At 32.9% G+C, this 5,931-nt stretch overlaps 1 long non-coding RNA gene across 1 annotated transcript; it reads left to right on the top strand.

The window, feature by feature from the left end:
* Positions 1 to 1,431: 1,431 nt before the first annotated feature.
* Positions 1,432 to 4,385, top strand: LOC145797223 (uncharacterized). The gene is made up of 3 exons (XR_014338478.1): positions 1,432 to 1,804; positions 3,927 to 3,979; positions 4,083 to 4,385. It is a non-coding gene; the product is annotated as an uncharacterized LOC145797223 (long non-coding RNA).
* Positions 4,386 to 5,931: the final 1,546 nt, after the last annotated feature.

The raw sequence follows: 5,931 nt of genomic DNA, 5'->3' as shown, positions 1-5,931 counted from the left end.
TATTCTATCTCCTCTACCACTACCACAACTTCACCACTTATCTCATTCACCATCACTATCACCACCACTATCACCTCTTTTTCTATCTTTCCCTCTATCTCTATCTCTCTCTCTATCTCTTTTTCTGTCTATCTCTCTCTCCCTGTCTCTCTCTCACTCATCACTCTTTCTCTCTCTTACTCATTACTCTTCTCTGTCTGTCTGTCTGTCTATCTGTCTTTCTCTCTATGTATCTCCCATTCATCTATCTCTTCTCTCATCTCTTTTCTCATTTATTTTCTCTCTCTATCTCTTTTGCTCATCTCTCTTCTCTTTATCTCTCTCGCTCATCTCTCTTCTCTCTCATCTTTTTCTTTCTCTCTCGCTCATCTCTCTTTTCTCTATCTCTCTCTGTCTCTCTCGTCCATCTCTCTTCTCTCTATGTCTATTTTCTGTCTCTCACTCTCTATCTCTCTCTCTCTCTCCTACTGTGTTTGCGTTGCTCACTTTCTCACTCTCGTCTTCTCTATTTACTGAGCTCCCTCTCGATTTATCGATCCACTACAAGAAAATGCACTTTTAGCGACCACTTTGTCTCTCACTCGCTCATCACTCTGTCTCTCTCCTCTCTCTCTTCTATCTGTCTCTCACTCATTTCTCTCTCTCACCACCCATCTCTTCTACCACCTTTACCACTATTGCAAACACCATTCCACCACCACCACTACTTCCACTGTCGCCACTTCACCATTACTACTACCATCGCCACCACTCCACTACTACCACTACCACTACTGCCACTACTACTACCATTCCCTCTTCTTCACCCCTGCCACTCCATTTACACTACCACTACCACAACTTCACCACTAATCTCTTTCGCTATCACCATCACCACCACCACTATTGCCGCTCAATTTCCTCTACCATAAAAAATTAGATCGTGATTTTTAGTAGCCCAAAAAAATAGGCCATAGAAAAATATTTTTCATTAACTACAAAAAATTAATTTTTATTTTAGTGAAAAATATTTTTCATTAAAATATTACCCCTACTTCTACCATATAAAAAATAATAATATTTTTTTCATTAAAATAAAAATAAAACAAATAAATTTTCAATCTTAGTAACTAAAAAAAAAAAAAAAAAAAAAAATTCATTAACTACAAAAATATATATATTTTAACAAAAAATAAAATTTTTTGATGACGATAACCCTGTCACAAAAAAAAAAAAAAAATTTAACGATATTATTTTATTATTTAAATTTTATTTGTGACTAAAAAATAGTATTTTCTTATTTTTTATTACCTTCCATTACCGCCCCTTTTTTTTCCATTCCCGCCCCTTTTTTTCCAATCTCAAACCCCAAACCCAAAAATCCCTACCCCGCCCCCCCCAAATCCCTAATCTCAAACCCACACCCCCCCAACAAATCTCCAATCTCCCCAAACCCAAAAATCCCTACCCCGCCCCCCCAAATCCCTAATCTCAAACCCACAAATTCCCAATCTCAAACCCAAAAATCACTACCCCCCTCCCCCCCCAAAATCCCCAATGTCAAACCCACAAACCCACAAATCCCAAATCTCAATCCCTACCCCACGGCGAGCGGCGGAGGAGTAGCGTCGGAGCAGCGGAGGAGGAGCAGTGTCGTCGGAGGAGCAGCATCGGAGCAGCAGCAGCGTCGGCAGAGCAAATAATGTTTGCGTCTGTCTTCTTTTCGGCACAGGTGGTGAAAGGCCTTGGAGAAACTCTGGTCGGAGCTTACCCAGGTCGTGCTTTGAGTTTTATGTGCAAGAAGAATGATCTGAAGTCTTCTCAGGTATGTAACCCTGCTTCTTTTGATCTCTCCTTAGTGAAGATTATGTTTGTATGAACATGAATGGTGATGGATGTCAGACTGGGTTTGTATGAACATGAATGGATGTCAGACTGGGTTTGAAGATTATGTTTGTATGAACATAAATGGTCCGAAAAAAAATCAATTCTAGATCTGGGTTTTTATTCATAAATTAATAATTGACTAATAGAATAGTTTGATTTTGAAGTACAAATTAGAAAGTAAGCAAAAATAGTAACTCTATGGCCTATCCTGATTAAATTATTTTATATAAAGATATATATATATATATATATATATTTTTAAATTATAGAAACATTTGAACAAAATTATTTACAATTAAAAAATTAAAATAGTGGCCTATAATTTGAACCATAAGATTGGCTTTATAGTTGGCTGGATTAAGAAGAGTTTACCCAAATATTAGATTGGTCTAACTTGATCTTAACTGCATTCTCACCATAAGGTAACACAAATAATTCTACACGTATATATACTATATAAATTATTGAAGATTGAAATAAGATGCATCATATGGTTGAAAAATCAAATTATTTTTTACAACTCGTATTTATTCATTCAAATTTTCTAAAATTTTCGCATTGAACTATTAAAATTATTTTTATAAAAAATTATCTCAAACTAATTTTTTAATTTATATGCATTTATATTATTTAAGAAAAAAAATTACATTAGCAATGTATAAAAAATTTAGAGGGCCAATTACATTTTTCTAATCATCTTTCTTGGTAAAATTGTTAAAAGTTGTCATAAGCATTGCATTTTGATATTTAAGTTGTTTAGTAGAATATTTTCATTTTAAGTTACGTCTTGCAAAATGAAGCTTTTGAAGATTAATATTTAGCCTTAATTTGTCAATTTAATTTTTCCTTATAATAGATGACAGAATATTGTATTAAGTTAACAATTTCAAAACAAGTTGAGTTGGCTAAGCTGAGACTATGAAAATTTGGTGTTAATTGGTCAGACTTTAAATTCATAACTTAACATTTTCTCTATAGTTTACTCATTTTTGTAATGAATATTTTCATAGAATAAGCTAAAAAATGGACTCAATTGGTTCATTTTAAGTATGAGAAATTTGTCATAAAATTTCATTTCACGATTCTTAATTATTATATGCAATTTACATATATGTATAATAAATTTTATTTTTGTTTTTGTATAATGACTATAAATTTATTTCCCTCTAAGTTTTTAAATAAATTTATGGAAAAATCACATATCAGTGAATTTTTGAAAAATTAATTACCAAATCTTGAAAAACTTTATAATTTTAATTTTTAATTTTTGTAAAATTTATCATTAATTTAAAAATATTTTTTCAAGCATCCACTTAAATGAAATTTTTCCTAAATTTATTATGATTTAATGTAAGTCATTTTTCAAGCATCCATTTATGAATTCAATGTAGTCCAAAACAGTGTAATAAACTTCAATTTCTAAATGGAGCTTTAGTGAGGTGGAAAAAAGAGAGTAGAGAGAAATAAAGAGAGGAGTGTGAGCCCCACCTTCACATGAGTACTCTCCACATCATTAGAGTTGTATTAGAGCTCTCAAATATTGTTGATAAAAAAAATAAGACTAAAATATTATATCAGAGTAGAACCCACTTTCCATTAGAGCTATTAGAACTCCAATATTAGAGCTCTAAAGCATTTATATCGTCTCTCTCTCATCTTTCCTAACAACCATAGATCATAAATTATTGCACAAAAAATACAAAAAATACAAAAAAATTAATTTTTAGTGGACACCCTGTTTTTTTTATTTTTTCGTAAAATTTTTTTCGTTACACCTGATTAACTACCATATATAGAGTTAATTGTAATCACATATTAGTATTCTTCTCACAATTCTTTATGATGGACCCTCTGCATGTGAGTTCCTACAAAATAAATTTGTGTATTCTACAATCCAAGATAGGTAGGAACCCTTTAAGTCCAACCCTTCTCACTCCCATCAGACATGAAAAAATTCTCCACGTATATTACAATAAGAGTTTATTACACTATTTTGGACTACATTGAATTCCATTATTATTATTATTATTATTATTATTATTATTATTTTTTGTGAGCAGGGAAAGCTTTGGTTTCTTCAATTGAGAGATATGCAGTTGTTCCTGATGACAACGTAAGTGTTCTTTCCACAGTCTTCATTGTCTTCATTACTGGTGTTTAAATAGTTGGTTTCTCCAAAAGATTATAATTTGCAACTGTTATCTATTTATTTGTAGGTCAAAAGGATAAATTTTGCCGAGGGGAAGATATGATTCTAGAAATAAGGAATTTGCAGCTTGATTTTTGAAATAGGCTCAAAATTGAGATCTTGTGGAAATTTTTTAATTTTTGTAAGAGCATTTAAATATCCAATGTGTTGATTGGTGAATTTTAGATTTTATTTTATTATTTTATTTTTTTTTAGGATTTGGGTGAATTTTATAATTTAAATATGCTTTTATGAACATGTACAGTTTAATTGTTCTTTGTAAAATATTGAATTTGATGGTTTGATCAATTTTTATTTTTATTTTCTGTTATGATGTTTTTGTGAATGGAATGTAAATAATCAGCTCTTAGAGAGAGACGGCATCACCGTCGGAAAAAATAGAAAATTTTAATATTTTTATTAATTTTGTTATAGGTTTTACTTTTTGCGACGACATTATACTGTCGCAAAAAATTGAAATTTTATTATATAAAAGAGAAATTTTATTATTTTTTAATATTTTTTGCGACGGCATTACACTGTCGCAAAAAATAGAAAATTTCATATTTTTATACTTTTTGCGACGGCACCACACCGTCGCAAAAAACAGTGTTTTTTTTTTAAAAAAGACTATTGGCGACAGTGTTTTTTGCCGTCTCAAATAACATTTTTAGCGACGGTAAAATAGAGCCGTCGCAAAAAAGTCAAGAAATTTTAAACGTTATTAGCGACTGTATGGTACCGTCGCAAAAAGACAAAAATGCCGTCGCAAAACATTAGCGACGGCACTTACCGTCGCAAAAACTCTTTTGCAACTCCTGCAGTTGCGACCCCCCTCTTGCCGTCGCAAAAAGTCATTTTACCGTCGCAAAAAGTATTAGCGACGGCATAAGGAGTATTAGCGACGGTATTTTACCGTCGCAAAAAGTCATTTTTTTTGTAGTGCTTTTAGGTAACCAAACAAGCATAGTGTATTTTATTAATTATATGCACTAGAGTTTGTGTCAAGCCTTTTCACGCTTGGTTCTATTGTCTCTGTATTTGGAGTAATCAGTGAACAAAATCATGTATGGAAAACTAGAAGTGTACTGGTAACTTCTATTTGTGTTTCTAAATGTGTAGGACCAAAAGTGTATAACACTGTTAGAGAGAGAGAGGTGGTGATACATGATACTAATACATAGCAATCCTGTGGAGATGGCCGCTGCTGCAATTGCAATCAGAATTCTTCTTTTAGGGGTCAAGTTACCAGTCTTTCCATTACCAACTACACAAGAATAACAAAACACACAAAATTAGCTCATCACAACTACATGACTTTAGGATAAAATTTAGAAAAACAGCGCCTTGAACAGAAATCGAGCAAGATATCACACATACCATGGTCAGAGCCATGAAGGCGAACATAAAGATCTTTTCCATTGAAGGCATTATGACTTAGATCCACCAAATCCCCAAACCAATTCATACACTGCACTGTAGTTTCTTCGATCAGATTAGCGTAAGCATAAGCTGTGCAAGAGCAGTTGTCACAACATTTGGATTCACATTGACTAACTGTCATATTTCCCAGAGAAACTGAATAATCAGGTAATCTAATTCTTTCAAACTTAAAAAACCAATCTCCCATATCACATGTCAGTGCCATCTTCCTGGCACAGCCTCCTGCCCAATTTCCAAGATTCCATTCTTTCTGATATTTGGGCTCAAAACCCTCCAAACAACTGTTTTGCTCAGCTACTAAATGGACCACAATACCCATAAACATCACGTTCAACTACTGGAGCCTGCCATACAACTACCCATGAATTGCTACTTTGCGCCCAAAACCGAAGCTGAGCTTGCCCAGTAGGAGTTAAAGTGACTTTTACGCAAGT

The sequence above is a fragment of the Camellia sinensis genome, chromosome 8 (assembly GCF_055761805.1).
Source record: "Camellia sinensis isolate YWXY chromosome 8, ASM5576180v1, whole genome shotgun sequence".
Taxonomy (NCBI): Eukaryota; Viridiplantae; Streptophyta; class Magnoliopsida; order Ericales; family Theaceae; genus Camellia; species Camellia sinensis.
The sequence above is the reverse complement of the archived record's forward strand: the minus strand, read 5'-3'. Positions and strand labels throughout refer to the sequence as shown.